Source organism: Stenella coeruleoalba, assembly GCF_951394435.1.
Source record: "Stenella coeruleoalba genome assembly, chromosome: 13".
Classification (NCBI taxonomy): Eukaryota; Metazoa; Chordata; class Mammalia; order Artiodactyla; family Delphinidae; genus Stenella; species Stenella coeruleoalba.
This window is the reverse complement of record NC_137159.1, coordinates 31,434,070-31,452,090: the sequence shown is the minus strand read 5'-3', so window position 1 is coordinate 31,452,090 and position 18,021 is coordinate 31,434,070. Positions and strand designations below refer to the sequence as shown.

General features: G+C 39.0%; 1 pseudogene across 1 annotated transcript in view; it reads right to left on the bottom strand.

Annotated features, from left to right (window-relative positions):
* The window catches only part of LOC307196035 (elongation factor 1-alpha 1-like), a 42,032-nt pseudogene extending 26,475 nt beyond the window's left edge, over positions 1–15,557 (bottom strand). Inside the window, exon 1 of the transcript in view lies at positions 15,527–15,557. The product of the transcript in view is annotated as an elongation factor 1-alpha 1-like (transcript). The remainder of the gene's footprint in view (positions 1–15,526) is intronic.
* Between the last annotated feature and the right edge of the window lie 2,464 nt (positions 15,558–18,021).

Sequence of the window (18,021 nt, the reverse complement as noted above, 5' to 3'; positions counted from 1 at the left end):
AAAGAAAGGGACTGAGAATATTTGAAGAGATTATAGTTGAAAACTTCCTTAATATGGGAAAGGAAATAGTTAATCAAGTCCAGGAAGCGCAGAGAGTCCCATACAGGATAAATCCAAGGAAAAACATGCCAAGACACATATTAATCAAACTATCAAAAATTAAATACAAAGAAAAAATATTAAAAGCAGCAAAGGAAAAACAACAAGTAACATACAAGGGAATCCCCATAAGGTTAACAGCTGATCTTTCAGCAGAAACTCTGCAAGCCAGAGGGAGTGGCAGCACATATTTAAAGTGATGAAGGAGAAAAACCTACAACCAAGATTACTCTACCCAGCAAGGATCTCATTCAGATTTGATGGAGAAATTAAAACCTTTACAGACAAGCAAAAACTAAGAGAATTCAACACCACCAAACCAGCTTTACAACAAATGCTATAGGAACTTCTCTAGGCTGGAAACACAAGAGAAGGAAAAGACCTACAATAACAAACACAAAACAATTAAGAAAATGGGAATAGGAACATAATATCAATAATAACCTTAAATGTAAAAGGATTAAATGCTCCAAACAAAAGACATAGACTGGCTGAATGGATACAAAAACAAGACTCGTACATACGCTGTCTACAAGAGACCCACTTCAGACCTAGAGACACATACACACTGAAAGTCAGGGGATGGAAAAAGATATTCCATGCAAATGGAAAGCAGAAGAAAGCTGGAGTAGCAATTCTCCTATCAGACAAAATAGACTTTAAAGTAAAGACTATTACAAGAGACAAAGAAGGACACTACATAATGATCAAGGGATCGATCCAAGGAGAAGATATAACAATTGTAAATATTTATGCACCCAACATAGGAGCACCTCAATACATAAGGCAAATACTAACAGCCATAAAAGGGGAAATTGACAATAACACAACCATAGTAGGGGACTTTAACACCCCACTTTCACCAATGGACAGATCATTCAAAATGAAAATAAAAAAGGAAACACAAGCTTTAAATGATACATTAAACAAGATGGAGTTAATTGATATTTATAGGACATTCCACCCAAAAACAACAGAATACACATTCTTCTCAAGTGCTCATGGAACATTCTCCATAATAAATCATATCTTGGGTCAAATCAAGCCTTGGTAAATTTAGGAAAATTGAACTCATATCAAGTATCTTTTCCGACCACAATGCTATGAAACTAGATATCAATTACAGGAAAAAATCTGTAAAAAATACAGGTACATGGAGGCTAAACGATACACTACTTAATAACCAAGAGATCATTGAAGAAATCAAAAAATACCTAGAAACAAATGACAATGAAAACGCGAAGACCCAAAACTTATGGGATGCAGCAAAAGCAGTTCTAAGAGGGAAGTTTATAGCAATACAATCCTACCTTAAGAAACAAGAAACATCTCAAATAAAAACCTAACCTTACACCTAAAGCAATTAGAGAAAGAAGAACAAAAAAATCCCCAAAGTTAGCAGACGGAGAGAAATCACAAAGATCAGAAATAAATGAAAAAGAAATGAAGGAAACAATAGCAAAGATCAATAAAACTAAAAGCTGGTTCTTTGAGAAGATAAACAAAATTGATAAGCCATTAGCCAGACTCATCAAGAAAAAAAGGGAGAAGACTCAAATCAATAGAATTAGAAATGAAAAAGGAGAAGTAACAACTGACACTGCAGAAATACAAAGGATCATGAGAGATTACTACAAGCAACTCTATGCCAATAAAATGGACAACCTGGAAGAAATGGACAAATGCTTAGAAAAGCACAACCTTCTGAGACTGAACCAGGAAGAAATAGAAAATATAAACAGACCAATCACAGCACTGAAATTGAAACTGTGATTAAAGATCTTCGAACAAACAAAAGCCCAGGACCAGATGGCCTCACAGGCGAATTCTATCAAACATTTGGAGAAGAGTTAACACCTATCCTTCTCAAACTCTTCCAATATATAGCAGAGGGAGGAACACTCCCAACCTCATTGTATGAGGCCACCATCACCCTGATACCAAAACCAGACAAGGATGTCACAAAGAAAGAAAACTACAGGCCAATATCGCTGATGAACATAGATGCAAATATCCACCACAAAATACTAGCAAACAGAATCCAACAGCACATTAAACGGATCATACACCATGATCAAGTGGGGTTTATCCCAGGAATGCAAGGATTCTTCAATATACGCAAATCAATCAACGTGATACACCATATTAACAAACTGAAGGAGAAAAACCATATGATCATCTCAATAGATGCAGAGAAAGCTTCCGACAAAATTCAACACCCATTTATGATAAAAACCCTCCAGAAAGTAGGCATAGAGGGAACTTTCCTCAACATAATAAAGGCCATATATGACCAACACACAGCCAACATCGTCCTCAATGGTGAAAAACTGAGACCTATTCCACTAAGATCAGGAACAAGACAAGGTTGCCCACTCTCACCACTATTATTCAACATAGTTTTGGAAGTTTTAGCCACAGCAATCACAGAAGAAAAAGAAATACAAGGAATCCAAATCAGAAAAGAAGAAGTAAAGCTGTCACTGTTTGCAGATGACATGATACTATACATGGAGAATCCTAAAGATGCTACCAGAAAAGTCCTAGAGCTAATCAATGAATTTGGTAAAGTAGCAGGATACAAAATTAATGCACAGAAATTTCTTGCATTCCTATACACTAATGGTGAAAAATGTGAAAGTGAAATTAAGAAAACACTCCCATTTACCATTGCAACAAAAAGAATAAAATCTCTAGGAATAAACCTACCTAAGGAGACAAAAGACCTGTATGCAGAAAACTATAAGACACTGATGAAAGAAATTAAAGATGATACAAATAGATGGAGAGATATACTATGTTCTTGGATTGGAAGAATCAACATGGTGAAAATGACTCTACTACCCAAAGCAATCTACAGATTCAGTGCAATCCCTATCAAACTACCACTGGCATTTTTCACAGAAGTATAACAAAAAATTTCACAGTTTGTATGCAAACGCAAAAGACCCTGAATAGCCAAAGCAATCTTGAGAAAGAAAAACGGAGCTGGAGGAATCAGGCTCCCTGACTTCAGACTATACTACAAAGCTACAGTAATCAAGACAGTATGGTACTGGCACAAAAACAGAAAGATAGATCAATGGAAAAGGATAGAAAGCCCAGAGATAAACCCATTTACATATGGTCACCTTATCTTTGATAAAGTAGGCAAGAATATACAGTGGAGAAAAGACAGCCTCTTCAATAAGTGGTGATGGGAAAACTGGACAGGTACATGTAAAAGTATGAAATCAGAACACTCCCTAACACCATACACAAAAGTAAACTCCAAATGGATTAAAGACCTAAATGTAAGGCCAGACACTATCAAACTCTTAGAGGAAAACATAGGCAGAATACTCTATGACATAAATCACAGCAAGATCCTTTTTGACCCACCTCCTAGAGAAATGGAAATAAAAACAAAAATAAACAAATGGGACCTAATGAAACTTCAAAGCTTTTGCACAGCAAAGGGAGCCATAAACAAGACCAAAAGACCCTCCGAATGGGACAAAATATTTGCAACCCTCCGAATGGGAGAAAATATTTGCAGATGAAGCAACTGACAAAGGACAAATCTCCAAAATTTACAAGCAGCTCATGCAGCTCAATATCAAAAAAACAAACAACCCAATCCAAAAATGGGCAGAAGACCTAAATAGACATTTCTCCAAAGAAGACATACAGATTGCCAACAAACACATGAAAGAATGCTCAACATCATTAATCATTAGAGAAATGCAAATCAAAACTACAATGAGCTATCACCTCACACCGGTCAGAATGGCCATCATCAAAAAATCTGCCAACAATAAATGCTGGAGAGGGTGTGGAGAAAAGGGAACCCTCTTGCTCTGTTGGTGGGAATGTAAATTGATACAACCACTATGGAGAACAGTATGGAGGTTCCTTAAAAAACTAAAAATAGAAATACCATGCGACCCAGCAATCCCACTACCTGGCATATACCCAGAGAAAACCATAATTCAAAAAGAGTCATGTACCACAATGTTCACTGCAGCTCTATTTACAATAGCCAGGACATGGAAGCAACCTAAGTGTCCATCAACAGATGAATGGATAAAGAAGATGTGGCACATACATACAATGGAATATTACTCAGCCATAAAAAGAAATGAAATTGAGTTATTTGTAGTGAGCTGGATGGACCTAGCGTCTATCACACACGTCTATTACTTACTTTCTGAAGTAAGTCAGAAAGAGAAAAACAATTACTGTATGCTAACACATATATATGGAATCTAAGGGGAAAAAAATGGTTCTGAAGAACCTAGGGGCAGGACGGGAATCAAGACACAGACCTACTAGAGAATGGACTCGAGGACACTGGGGAGGGGAGGGGGAAGGGTAAGCTGGGACAAAGTGAGAGACTGGCATGGACATATATACACTACCAAACGTATAATAGATAGCTAGTGGGAAGCAGCCGCATAGCACAGGGAGATCAGCTCAGTGCTTTGTGACCACCTAGAGGGGTGGGATAGGGAGGGTGGGAGGGAGGGAGACGCAAGAGGGAAGAGATATGCGAACGTATGTATATGTATATGTATAGCTGATTCACTTTGTTGTAAAGCAGAAACTAACACACCATTGTAAAGCAATTATACTCCAATAAAGATGTTAAAGAGATATATATATATATGTATATACATGATATATATATATTTATCATATATATGAGATAAATGCTTTATAAACTTCAAAGCAATTCATAGATGTAAAGAACTATCATTATTCAATTATTTCCCCCCATCATACCCATTCCTACTGTGTTTGGCTTGGGAATATAAAATGAGTACTACAAGCCCTAGGGGTCTATAGTCTATTCTAAGTACCAATGATATAAAGAGATTATTATAAGGTATATACCCAAAATAGTGTAATTATAAACAGAGACTTGAACACATACTTGTATACCAATGTTCAATGTTCATAGAAGCATTATTCACAGCAGCCAAGAGGTAGAAACAACTGAAGTGTCCATTCACAGATGAATGGGTGATCAAATGTGGTATGTACATACAATGGAACATTATTCTGCCAAGAAGAGGAATGAAGTTCTGACACATGGATAGACTTTGAACACATTATGCTAAGTGAAATCAGCCAGACACAAAAAGACAAAAACTGTATGATTCTGCTTACATGAAACTTCTAAAATAGGCAAATTCATAGAGACAGAAAGTAGGTTAGGGGGTACCAGAGGCTGGAGATGAGGTTGAGATCGGGGAGTTGTTGCTTAATGGGTACAGAATTTCTGTTTGGGGTGGTGAAAAATTTTGGAAATAGTGGTGATGGTTGCACAACACTGTGTACTTAATTAATGCCACTGAACTGTACACTTAAAAATGGTTAAGATGGGGCTTCCCTGGTGGCGCAGTGGTTGAGAGTCCGCCTGCTGATGCAGGGGACACAGGTTTGTGCCCCGGTCCAGGAAGATTCCACATGCCGTGGAGTGGCTGGGCCCATGAGCCATGGCCGCTGAGCCTGCGCCTCCAGAGCCTGTGCTCCACAATGGGAGAGGCCACAACAGTGAGAGGCCAGCAGACCGCAAAAAAAAAAAAAAAAAAAAAAAAATGGTTAAGATGGCAAGTTTTGTTTTATATATTTGACCATAATAAAAACGAATAAATAAATAAATGGGTGGCTCCCCTGGATGCGCAGTGGTTAAGAATCCGCCTGTCAATGCAGGGGACTTGGGTTCAGTCCCTGGTCCAGGATCCACGTGCCGCGGAGCAACTAAGCCCAGAAGCCACAACTACTGAGCCTGTGTGCCACAACTACTGAAGCCCATGCTCCTAGAGCCTGTGTTCTGCAACAAGAGAAGCCACCACAGGACTTCCCTGGCAGTCCAGTGGTTAAGATTTCGCCTTTCAATGCAGGGGGTGCGGGTTCGATCTCTGGTCAGGGAGCTAAGATTCCACATGCCTCGTGGCCATAAAACAGAAGCAATATTGTAAAACATTCAATAATGACTTTAAAAACTGGATCAGATTAAAAAAAAATAGAAAATAAATAAGAGAAGCCACCGCAATGAGAAGCCTGCGCACTGCAACAAAGAGTAGCCCCCACTCAACGCAACTAGAGAAAGCCCTCACGCAGCAATGAGGACCCAGCGCAACCAAAAATAAATAAACAAAAATTAAATTAAATTAAAAATAAATAAATAAACAAATGGGTTCGAGTTCAACGAAAGACAGCAGAAAAAAACAACACAGCAAACCTAAAGAAAGTATAATAGAGAAAATCAAATCAGCCAAAAGCCGATTCGGTGGAAGAGGAAAGCTAATAAAACAATAAATATAAAAACCAAATAAAAAGAAGTAATCATAACAAAATGTGATAAGTGCTAAAAGTGATTCACTCATAAAATCGCTATGAAGAAACTCCTAAATGCAAAGGGAAGTAGAGGTCTCCACAAAGACAAGCTTTTTGAACTGTGAACTTGGGAGAGAAGTTTTCTAGGGCACAGTGTGTGTGTGTGTGAGTGTGTGTGTGTGTGTGTGTGTGTGTGTGTGTGTCTTCCAGGCAGAGAGACTCTTGTTCTAAACATCATTGTAACTCCTTCCTAGCCCAGCGTCTCAAATCAGGGTGCTTAAGGAATGTTTGCTAAATGAATAAACATCTTCTCTGTCTTATTCTCCAATGTGTCTTTTGTCTGTCCAGGGATTTTAAAATGTAAAATTTTCCTTAGCCCCTTACCTATAACTTTCAAATTTGTCCATTCTACAGTCTTTCATGGCAAAGCAGTGTGATGCTATTTTCCTAAAGACCCTACGTTAGAGGCTCACAACATTCATTCTGTTTCACCTGGAAACACCTTGGCCTGAATAGAAATGGTAGTGCCTGTTGGAAAGAAAACTGAAATTCACGTGTAACAGTGGGTGCCGAACTACCTTAAGCATACATATGAGGGTGGGATGTGCCCATCCTCTGCCCCAGCTTTGGGGCATTGGTGTTTGCTGTGGGCATTTTAGGTGCCAAGAGAAGGTTCTGTGGCTGCATCGGGGCTGCAGTCATGGTTGTGCAGGTTGTCCACTGCACAAGAGCTCCTGGCAGAGGTGGTGAGGAGGGCTGAGATACAGCCTGTATTCCACTTACCAGGCTGTGCACCCTGGGGCTTTGTCCACCCAGATGAAAGAACGCTTTTTTAATCTGGCACAAATGCATCAGTGAGTAGGGGCTACTTGCCGGCCTGTGTCCTTGGCTGTCATCACTGTGCTGTTCCAACTGGGAGAAGAGTCATGCCTGAGAGTCTCCCTGTCCCTGAGAGTCATCCTTTCAAAAGAGCTCCCTCGGGCTTCCCTGGTGGCGCAGTGGTTGAGAGTCCGCCTGCCGATGCAGGGAACACGGGTTCGTACCCTGGTCCGGGAAGATCCCACATACCGCGGAGTGGCTGGGCCCATAAGCCATGGCCGCTGAGCCTGCGCTTCCGGATCCTGTGCTCCGCAACGGGAGAGGCCACAACAGTGAGAGGCCGGCGTAACGCAAAAAAAAAAAAAAAGCTCCCTCAATTCTCTTCAGCTTCAAAGTATCTTTTCAGAGGATCTTCTCAAGCCCTTTGGTGGATGACTAACGCATCACTGGCAATCCACAGATGGAGAATTATCCTCTGCCAGGAGACCTTCTGAGTTCCGTAAAAAGGCAAAGATAAGCTCATTTCCCCCATGCTTCTTGTAGCCCTGCAGTTGCTTCTCCTGCCACAAGATGGCAACCTCCCCCAAGTACTATAAAGAGACTTCACTGAGGACTAAAGTGGGGAGACAGAGGAAGTGGGGATGCAGGGGCTGCCTGTGTAGAACGGACTTTAGTTTGATACCAGCCTTTTTTTTATTATGTGATTTGGGAAATACCTTATCATCCTGTCATGTAATTTTATTAAATGGAGTAACAGTTTCACAGCACTCACCAAGCTCATATAGAGCCTCTTCTCTTTTTCTTGTTCGTCTGGATATATTTCAATCCACAGATGTTTAAATCCAGGAGACACAGGTCAAGGCATAGGGAACACAGTTCCCTGAAAACTAGTATTTCTGGGAAATACTACAAGGCCTTATTGATAACATCATGGGGTGTTGGTTTCATAAATTCTGATTCCAGGCAACCAATAGCTATTAATCATTTTAGCATTCTTCTTTTTTAATTGGGGCATAATTTACATTATATTTAAAAGTATAATTTTTTTTTAAGGAGAAGGTTTTTTTAGTCAAGTTTTCATTATGATTTTTCATTTAACTATAGTTAATTTACAATATTGTGTTAGTTTCAAGTGTACAACAAAGTGATTCAGTTATACATATATATATATTTTGATTCTTTTCTGTTATAAGTTATTATAAGACATTGAATATAGTTCCCTGTGCTTGTTTACCTATTTTATATAAAGTAGTGTGTATATGTTACTCCTAAACTCCTAATTTATCCCCCCATCCCTGCTTAAAGACAAAATTTTTAAGTGTAATGTTCAGTGTGTTTTAATAAATATATATGCCAGTGTAACCACCACCCCAATTAGGATATAGAACGTATCCTTCATGATGGTAAGGTCTCTTGTCTGCCTTCAAAGTCAACCCCCAAGACCTGAAGAAGACTTAAGGCCCAGGGGAGTGCAAACAGTGGGTTGAGCAGGGAGTATGTGGCCTTGAGGATAGCGTGCATTATAAGAAATTAAATAGAATTCTTTTTTTTAAACATCTTTATTGGAGTATAATTGTTTTACAATGTTGTGTTAGCTTCTGTTATATAGCAAAATGATTCAGCTATACATATACATATATCCCCATATCCCCTTCCTCTTGCGTCTCTCTCCAATCCTCCATATCCCACCTCTCTAGGTGGTCACAAAGCACCGAGATGATATCCCTGTGCTATGCGGCTGCTTCCCACTAGCTAGCTATTTTACATCTGGTAGCGTGTATATGTCCATGCTACTCTCTCACTTCATCCCAGCTTCCCCCTCCCCATGTTCTCAGGTCCATTCTCGACGTCTGCATCTTCATTCCTGTCCTGGACCTAGGTTCTTCAGAACCTCTTTGTTTTTGTTTTTGGATTCCATATATATGTGTTAGCATAAGGTATTTGTTTTTCACTTTCTGACTTACTTCACTCTGTATGACAGTCTCGAGGTCCATCCACCACATTACAAATAACTCAATTTCATTTCTTTTTATGGCTGAGTAATATTCCATTGTGTATATGGGCTACATCTTTATCCATTCATCTGTCAATGGACACTTAGGTTGCTTCCACGTCCTGGATATTGTAAATGGAGTTGCAATGAACATTGTGGTACATGACTATTTTTGAATTATGGTTTTCTCAGGGTATATGCCCAGTAGTGGGATTGCTGGGTCATATGGGAGTTCTGTTTTTAGTTTTTTAGGGAACCTCCATACTATTCTCCATAGTGGCTGTATCAATTTACATTCCTACCAACAGTGTAGGAGGGTTCCCTTTTCTCCACACCCTCTCCAGCATTTATTGTTTGTAGATTTTTTGATGATGGCCATTCTGACTGGTGTGAGGTGATAGCTCATTGTAGCTTTGATTTGCATTTCTCTAATAATTAGTGATGTCGAGCAGCTTTTGATGTGCTTCCTGGCAATCTGTATATCTTCTTTGGAGAAATGCCTATTTAGATCTTCTGCCCATTTTTGGATTGGGTTGTTTGTTTTTTGATACTGAGCTGCATAAGCTGCTTGTATATTTTGAGGATTAATCCTTTGTCAGTTGCTTCGTTTGCAAATATTTTCTCCCATTCTGAGGGTTGTCTTTTTGTCTTGTTTATGGTTTCTTGTGCTGTGCAAAAGTTTTAAAATTTCTTTGGTCCCACTTGTTAATTTTTCTTTTTATTTCCACTCTCTAGGAGGTGGGTCAAAAGGATCTTGCTGTGATTTATGTCATAGAGTGTTCTGCCTATGTTTCCCTCTAAGAGTTTTATAGTGTCTGGCCTTACATTTAGGTCTTTAATCCATTTGGAGTTTATTTTTGTGTATGGTGTTAGGGAGTGTTCCAATTTCATTCTTTTACATGTAGCTGTCCAGCTTTCCCAGCACAACTTATGAAGAGACTGTCTTTTCTCCATTATATATTCTTGCCTCCTTTGTCATAGATTAGTTGACCATAGGTGTGTGGGTTTATCTCTGGGCTTTCTATCTTGTTCCATTGATCTGTGTTTCTGTTTTGGGCCAGTACCATATTGTCTTGATTACTGTAGCTTTGTAGTATAGTCTGAAGTCAGGGAGCCTGTTTCCTCCAGCTCCGTTTTCCTTTCTCAAGATTGCTTTGGCTATTTGGGGTCTTTTGCATTTGCATACAAATTGTGAAATTTTTTGTTATAGTTCTGTGAAAAATGTCAGTGGTAGTTTGATAGGGATTGCATTGAATCTGTAGATTGCTTTGGGTAGTATAGTCATTTTCACAATGTTGATTCTTCCAATCCAGGAACATGGTATATCTCTCCAGTTGTTTGTATCATCTTTCATTTTTTTCATCAGTGTCTTATAGTTTTCTGCATACAGGTCTTTTGTCTCCTTGGGTAGGTTTATTCCTAGGTATTTTATTCATTTTTTTTTTTGCAGTGGCAAGTGGAAGTGTTTCCTTAATTTCTCTTTCAGATTTTTCATCAGTGTATAAGAATGCAAGAAATTTCTGTGCATTAATTTTGTATCCTGCTACTTTACCGCATTCATTGATTAGCTCTAGTAGTTTTCTGGTAGCATCTTTAGGATTCTCTATATATAATATCATGTCATCTGCAAACAGTGACAGTTTTATTTCTTCTTTTCTGATTTGGATTCCTTTTATTTCTTTTTCTTCTCTGATTGCTGTGGCTAAATCTTCCAAAACTATGTTGAATAATAGTGGTGAGAGTGGGCGACCTGTCTTGTTCCTGATCTTAGTAGAAATGGTTTTAGTTTTTCACCATTGAGGACGATGTTGGCTGTGTGTTTGTCATATATGGCCTTTATTATGTTGAGGAAAGTTCCCTCTATGCCTACTTTCTGGAGGGTTTTTATCATAAATGGGTGTTGAATTTTGTAGAAAGCTTTTCCTGCAACTATGGAGATGATCATATGGTTTTTATTCATCAATTTGTTAAAATGGTGTATCATGTTGATTGATTTGCATATATTGAAGAATCCTTGTATTCCTGGGATAAACCCCAGCTGATCATGGTGTATGATCCTTTTAATGTTCTGTTGGATTCTGTTTGCTAGTATTTTGTTCAGGATTTTTGCATCTATGTTCGTCAGTGATATTGGCCTGTAGTATTCTTTTTTTGTGACATCTTTGTCTGGTTTTGGTATCAGGGTGATGGTGGCCTCATACAGTGAGGTCGGGAGTTTTCCTCCCTCTGCTTATTTTGGAAGAGTTTGGGAAGAATAAGTGTTAGCTCTTCTCTAAACGTTTGATAGAATTCGCCTGTGAAGCCATCTGGTCCTCAGCTTTTGTGTGTTGGAAGATTTTTAATCACAGTTTCAATTTCAGTGCTTGTGATTGGTCTGTTTATATTTTCTATTTCTTCCTGGTTCAGTCTTGGTAGGTTGTGCTTTTCTAAGAATTTGTCCGTTTCTTCCAGGTTGTCCATTTTATTGGCATAGAGTTGCTTGTAGTAATCTCTCACGATCTATTGTATATCTTCAGTGTCAGTTGTTACTTCTCCTTTTTCATTTCTAATTCTATTGATTTGAATCTTCTCCCTTTTTTTCTTGATGAGTCTGACTAATGGCTTATCAACTTTGTTTATCTTCTCAAAGAACCAACTTTTAGTTTTATTGATCTTTGCTATGGAAGAAACTCAATAAAATTCTTAATTACTCACAACCCTGTTTCCTGGTTTTCAAACAACCGTTTATTGTTAAGAAAGAAATGGCATTTAAGAACCATTTCATTTTACCCAGCGTTTTAGTAACATAATTTTCTTCCAGATATGACATGGAAAATATGAAATTCTCTAAAATGTGTTTAGTCCTTTCTTTGTAAAGTCATTGGTTCTCATAAAGTTCTTTTACTATGCAATTGTTGGGCTGCAGCTGAGAAAATTATCAAAACTGTTTAGTGAGACCACTGATTTGTTTTGAAATTAATTTTTCCTGAAGAACCAATCAAAGCATTCGTCAGCCCAGGAGTTTTAATTCACTTGTCAGTCTGCACTGGCTGTGCCTTTATTACTCTGCTAGAGAAATGCAAAGCATACATATGGGAAAGTGCACAGCTCAATGAATTTACACAAAGTAAACACACCATGTAATCAGCACCCAGATCAATTAACAGTTACCAGAACCCCACAAGCCCTTCTAGTCTCTACAAAGGTAACAATTACCCTGACTTTTAAGAACATAGATGGATTTTACCTGCTTTTGGACTTTCCACCTAAATAGAATTGTATATTAGGTGCTGCTTTGTGCCTGGCTTCTATTACCCAATGTTTTATTTTTAATTATATATATATATATATATATATATGTGTAGTTTTTCTTATTCTTTTCCATTATAGTTTATCATAAGATATTGCATATAGTTCCCTGTGCTATATGGTAGGACCCTGTTGTTTATCCATTCTATATATAATAGTTTGCAGCTGCTAACCCCAAGCTCCCAATCCATCCCTCCCCCAACCCCCACCCCTTTGACAACCACAGTCTGTTCTCTATCTGTATCACTCAATTTTTTTCTCTTTATATTTGGCTGCATTGGGTCTTCATTGCTGCATGCAGGCTTTCTCTAGTTGCGGCAAGCAGGGGCCACTCTTTGTTGTGATGCGTGGGCTTCTTGTTGCGGTGGCTTCAGTAGTTGCAGCATGTGGGCTCTAGGGTACTCAGGCTTCAGTAGTTGTGGCACTCAAGCTCAGTAGTTGTGGCACACGGGCTTACTTGCTCCACGGCATGTGGGCTCTTCCTGGACGAGGCATTGAACCAGTGTCCCCTGCATTGGCAGGCGAATTCTCAACCACTGCACCGCCAGGGAAGTCCTCACTCAATTTTTTTTTTAACATCTTTATTGGAGTATAATTGCTTTACAGTGGTGGGTTAATTTTTGCTGTATAACAAAATGAATCAGCTATACATATACATATATCCCCATATCTCCTCCCTCTTGCGTCTCCCTCCCACCCTCCCTATCCCACCTCTCTAGGTGGACACAAAGCACTGAGCTGATCTCCCTGTGCCATGTAGCTGCTTCCCACTAGCTATCTATTTTACATTTGGTCTCACTCAATGTTTTTTTTTTTTTTTTTTTTTTGTGGTACGCGGGCCTCTCACTGTTGTGGCCTGCGGAGCACAGGCTCCAGACGCGCAGGCTCAGCGGCCATGGCTCACGGGCCCAGCCGCTCCGCGGCATGTGGGATCTTCCTGGACCAGGGCTCGAACCCGTGTCCCCCGCATTGGCAGGCGGATTCTTAACCACTGCACCACCTGGGAAGCCCCCTTAATTCATTTTGAATTTATTTTTGTGCATGGTGTGAGAGAGTAGTCCAGTTTGATTCTTTTGCATATAGCTGTCCAGTTTTCCCAGCACCACTTATTGAAGAAGCTGTCTTTTCCCCATTGTATATTCTTGCCTCTTTTGTCATAGATTAATTGCCCATATAAGTGCGGGTTCGTTTCTCGGCTTTCTATTCAGTTCCATGGATCAATGTGTATGTTTTTGTGCCGTTTTGATGACAGTAGCTTTGTAATACAGTATAGTCTGAAATAGGGAAAATGACACCTCCAGCTCTGTTCTCCTTTCTCAAAATTGTTTTGACTATTTGTGGTCTTTTGTGTTTTCATACAAAGTTTAGAATTATTTTGTTCCAGGTCTGTCAAAAATGTCATTGGTATTTTAACAGGGATTGCATTGAATCAGTATATTGCCTTGGATAGTATGGACATTTTAAGAATATTAGTTCTTCCAATCCAAGAACACGATATGTCTTTACATCTATTTGTGTCATCCTCAATTTCTTTCATCAATGTCTTATAGTTTTCTGAGTACAGGTCTTTTACCTCCTTAGTTAGATTTATTCCTAGGTATTTTATTTATTTGATATGATTGTAAATGGGATTGTTTCCTTAATTTCTCTTTCAATATTTCATTGTTAATGTATAGAAACACAACAGATTTCTGTATATTAATTTTGTATCCTGTGGCTTTACCAAATTCATTGACGAGCTCTACCAGTTTTCTGGTGGTGTCTTGAGGATTTTCTATATATAGTATCATATCATCTGCAAACAGTGACAGTTTTATTTCTTCCTTTCCAATTTTGATTCCTTTTATTTATTTTTTCTTGTCTGATTGCTGTGGCTAGGACTTCCAATACTATGTTGAATAAAAATGGTGAGAGTGGCATCTTTGTCTTGTTCCTAATCTTAAAGGAAATGCTTTCAGCTTTTCACCATTGAGTGTGAAGTTAGCTGTGTCTGATTTACTGCGTTTACTGTATATTTGCCTTTAACAATGAACTTTTTCCTTTTGTGTGGCCTGTCTTTTCTTTTTCTCATAGAGAAGTCCCTTTAACATTTCTTGTAAAGCTGGTTTGGTGATGCTGAAATCTTTTAGCTTTTGCCTTTATGTAAAACTTTTGATTTCTAAATCAAATCTGAATGAAAGCCTTGCCAGGTATTCTTGGTTGTAGGCTTTTCTCCTTCATCACTTGAAATATATCATCCCACTCCTTTCTGGCCTGCAAAGTTTCTGCTGAAAAGTCAGATCATAGCCTTATGGGCATTCTCTTGTGTATAACTTGTTGCTTTTCCCCTGTTACTTTTAATATTCTCTATTTATTTTTAACTTTTGTCATTTTAATTACAATGGTTGCAAATGCACCTTTAAGAATGGACTCTATTTCCCACAGCCCTCTGTCTTTCCTGAAAGTGAGCCCCGCTGGCCTTCAAAGCCAAATGTTCTGGGGGCTCATCTTGCTGGTGCAGGACCCCCAGGCTGGGGAGCCCTATGTGGAGCTCAGACCACTCACTTCTTGGGGAGAACCTCTGCAATTGTAATTATCTTCCCATTTGTGGGTTGCCCACCCGGGGGTGTGGGGCTTGACTATACCGTGTTTCCACCCCTCCTACTCATCTTGTTGTGGTTCCTTCTTTATATCTTTAGTTGTAGAAGATCTTTTCTGGTAGATTCCAGTTTTTCTCATCAACAGGTGCTCTGTAAATAGTAATTTTGGTGTGCCCATAGGAGGAAGTGAGCTCAGGGTCTTCCTACTCTGCCATCTTGGCCACTCTGAGTCTTGTATGTTGTACTATGCCATTTTATGTAAGGAACTTAAGCATCTAGGGATTTTGGTGTCAGTGGGGGGGGGGGGTCTTGGTACCAATTCCCCATGGATACCAAGGGACAGCTGTATAGAAAAATGGATTATCATGCTAGCTCTCACCCTATACTATTTGCAGCTGCTGTGTTTTTGTGATAGCTGACTTACCTGCAATCACTTCAGGGCTGTCCACGTTCATCTGGGGTATTTGCAAAAACAAATGAGACCATGATGACTCCTATGATCAGAGCTAATTTTCATAATGATGGTTTGATTTTATGAGGCATATATGTGAGCTGCAGGACAGCAGCAGGAAAAGTACAAGCTAGAAGAGCAGATGCTTAAAAAAAAAAAAAGGTCAACAATCTTGAAAGAAAATTACCTTCCTCATCAGCTGCCAGGCTTCCGAGTGGGGTGAAACGTGGAAATGGGCACTTCCCTGGAGCCAGTGATCTACAAATGCATTGTTATTTGCTTGTCAAACTTTGCTAAAGTTTATACTGTTGTAATGCAAGTGATTAACCTCTCTGAGGTCAAATCAGCTTTCTCTTTTGGTTGAGCTGCAGCATCTTATGGTAGCCAAAACAGGTTTTGGAGAAGAAGAGAAAAAAGACATTCCTCTTTTGGGTCATTGAAAAAGGAAAACAGCAAGTGCTGCACGTTTTTCTTTGATACATTTCTGGTAGAATTAGACTATCTCCTGTTGGGGAATGGGGTTCATAGAGGATTCATCACCACTGCTTACGATGTCTGTCTGTTAGGCGAACATAAATTTCTGAGATCCTAATATCTAAAAATGAGATAAGTTGGGCAATACCTCTTTCCAAACACCAATTCATTGAATAAATATTATTACAGTACCAAAAGAGGACCTAATCCAAAGTTTGTACTAATGTAGGCATGTTGCTCATCTGCTGTCATGTTATGCCTTAAATTTCTTGAAGGAGCCCAGGCTGGAAGTGAAGCAAGTTGCAGTGTCACCTTCTCCATGGAGGCAGTGATCTCCTGGCTCAGGTTTGAGGAGGTGGAGAAAAGGGAAGTCCAATGCTAATCACTGAAGGTAGAACTGTCACTACCATTGGGCAGGGGTGTCGCCAAGCAGACTTGTTTTTGTCTGTTTTCTTATCACTGTTCTTTCCCTTACTTTCAATTTAGCAGGTTGGAAACAGAGATCTTCTTAATTTTTTAAATTTTATTTTGTTTTTAAAGTGAGGTATAATTGACATATGACATTATATTATCAATACTTTCAGGCATACAGCATAATGATTCAGTATTTATATACATTGTGACATAATCACCACAATAAGTCTAGTTAACATCCATCACCACACAGTTACAGAAATTTTCTTTTCTTTTCTTTTTTTCTTGTGATGAGGACTCTTAAGATCTACTCTCTTAGCAGCTTTCCAACATGTACTGTAGTATTATTAACTACAATCGCCATGCTGTACATTACATGCCCATGATTTTATTTTATAGCCAGATATTTGTAGCTTTTGACACCCTCCACCCATTTTGACCTGCCCGACACACACACACTTCCCTCTGGCAACCACCAATCTGTTCTCTGTATCTATGAGCTTGGTTTTTGTTGCTGTTGTTTGTTTGTTTTGTTTTTCAGATTCCACCTATAAGTGAGATCATATGGTATTTATCTTTGTCTGATTTATTTCACTTAGCATAATGCCTTCGAGGTCCATCTATGGTGTAGCAAATGGCAAGATTTCATTCTTTTTTATGGCGGAGTAATATTCCATTGTGTATATATACATCTTCTTTATCTCTTCATCCACTAATGAACACTTAGGTTGTTTCCATATCTTGGCAATTGTAAATAATGCTACAAGGAGTGTGGTGGTGAATATATCTTTTCAAATTGGGAAACACAGGTTTTCTTCATGAGAATCCCTCTTGCAAACCTTTCATAGACTTTATTTTAGCAAGCCTTATACACTGCTGTGACTTGTGATTGGGATACTTATTATATAATCTCAGGGATCAATGGATTCTATGGTCCCAGATGGGTTTGTGCCTAAAGCAGCACTAGTTCCCTGGCAGAAAGATGGAGAGAGAGAGGAGATGGAAAACTGCTGTTCTTTTTGTAACAAATCTTGTAGAACTATTTGTCTTTTAAAACTATGTGCATTGGGCTTCCCTGGTGGCGCAGTGGTTGAGAGTCCACCTGCCGATGCAGGGGACACGGGTTCATGCCCCGGTCCAGGAAGATCCCACATGCCGCGGAGCGGCTGGGCCCGTGAGCCATGGCCACTGAGCCTGCACGTCTGGAGCCTGTGCTCCGCAACGGGAGGGACCACAACAGTGAGAGGCCCGCGTACCGCAAAACAAAAAACAAAAAACTATGTGCATTTGCAACTATGATAAAAATCAAAGCTGTATATTAAAAAAAGTTGGTAGATGGGCTGAATAAAATGGACACAACTAAAAATAGAATTAATGAACTGAATTAAGATTAATCCTAAGAATTCTCTCAAACTCAGAGCTAAAGGACTAAAACAAAGCCAAAATAAAACAAAAACAACCAATGAAAGAAAGGTTAAGTGACATGGAGGATAAAGTCAAAAGTTCCCACAGCATCAAATAGAAATTCCAGAACAAAAGAATGGAAATAATGGAAGAGAGATATAATATAGGTGAACTTT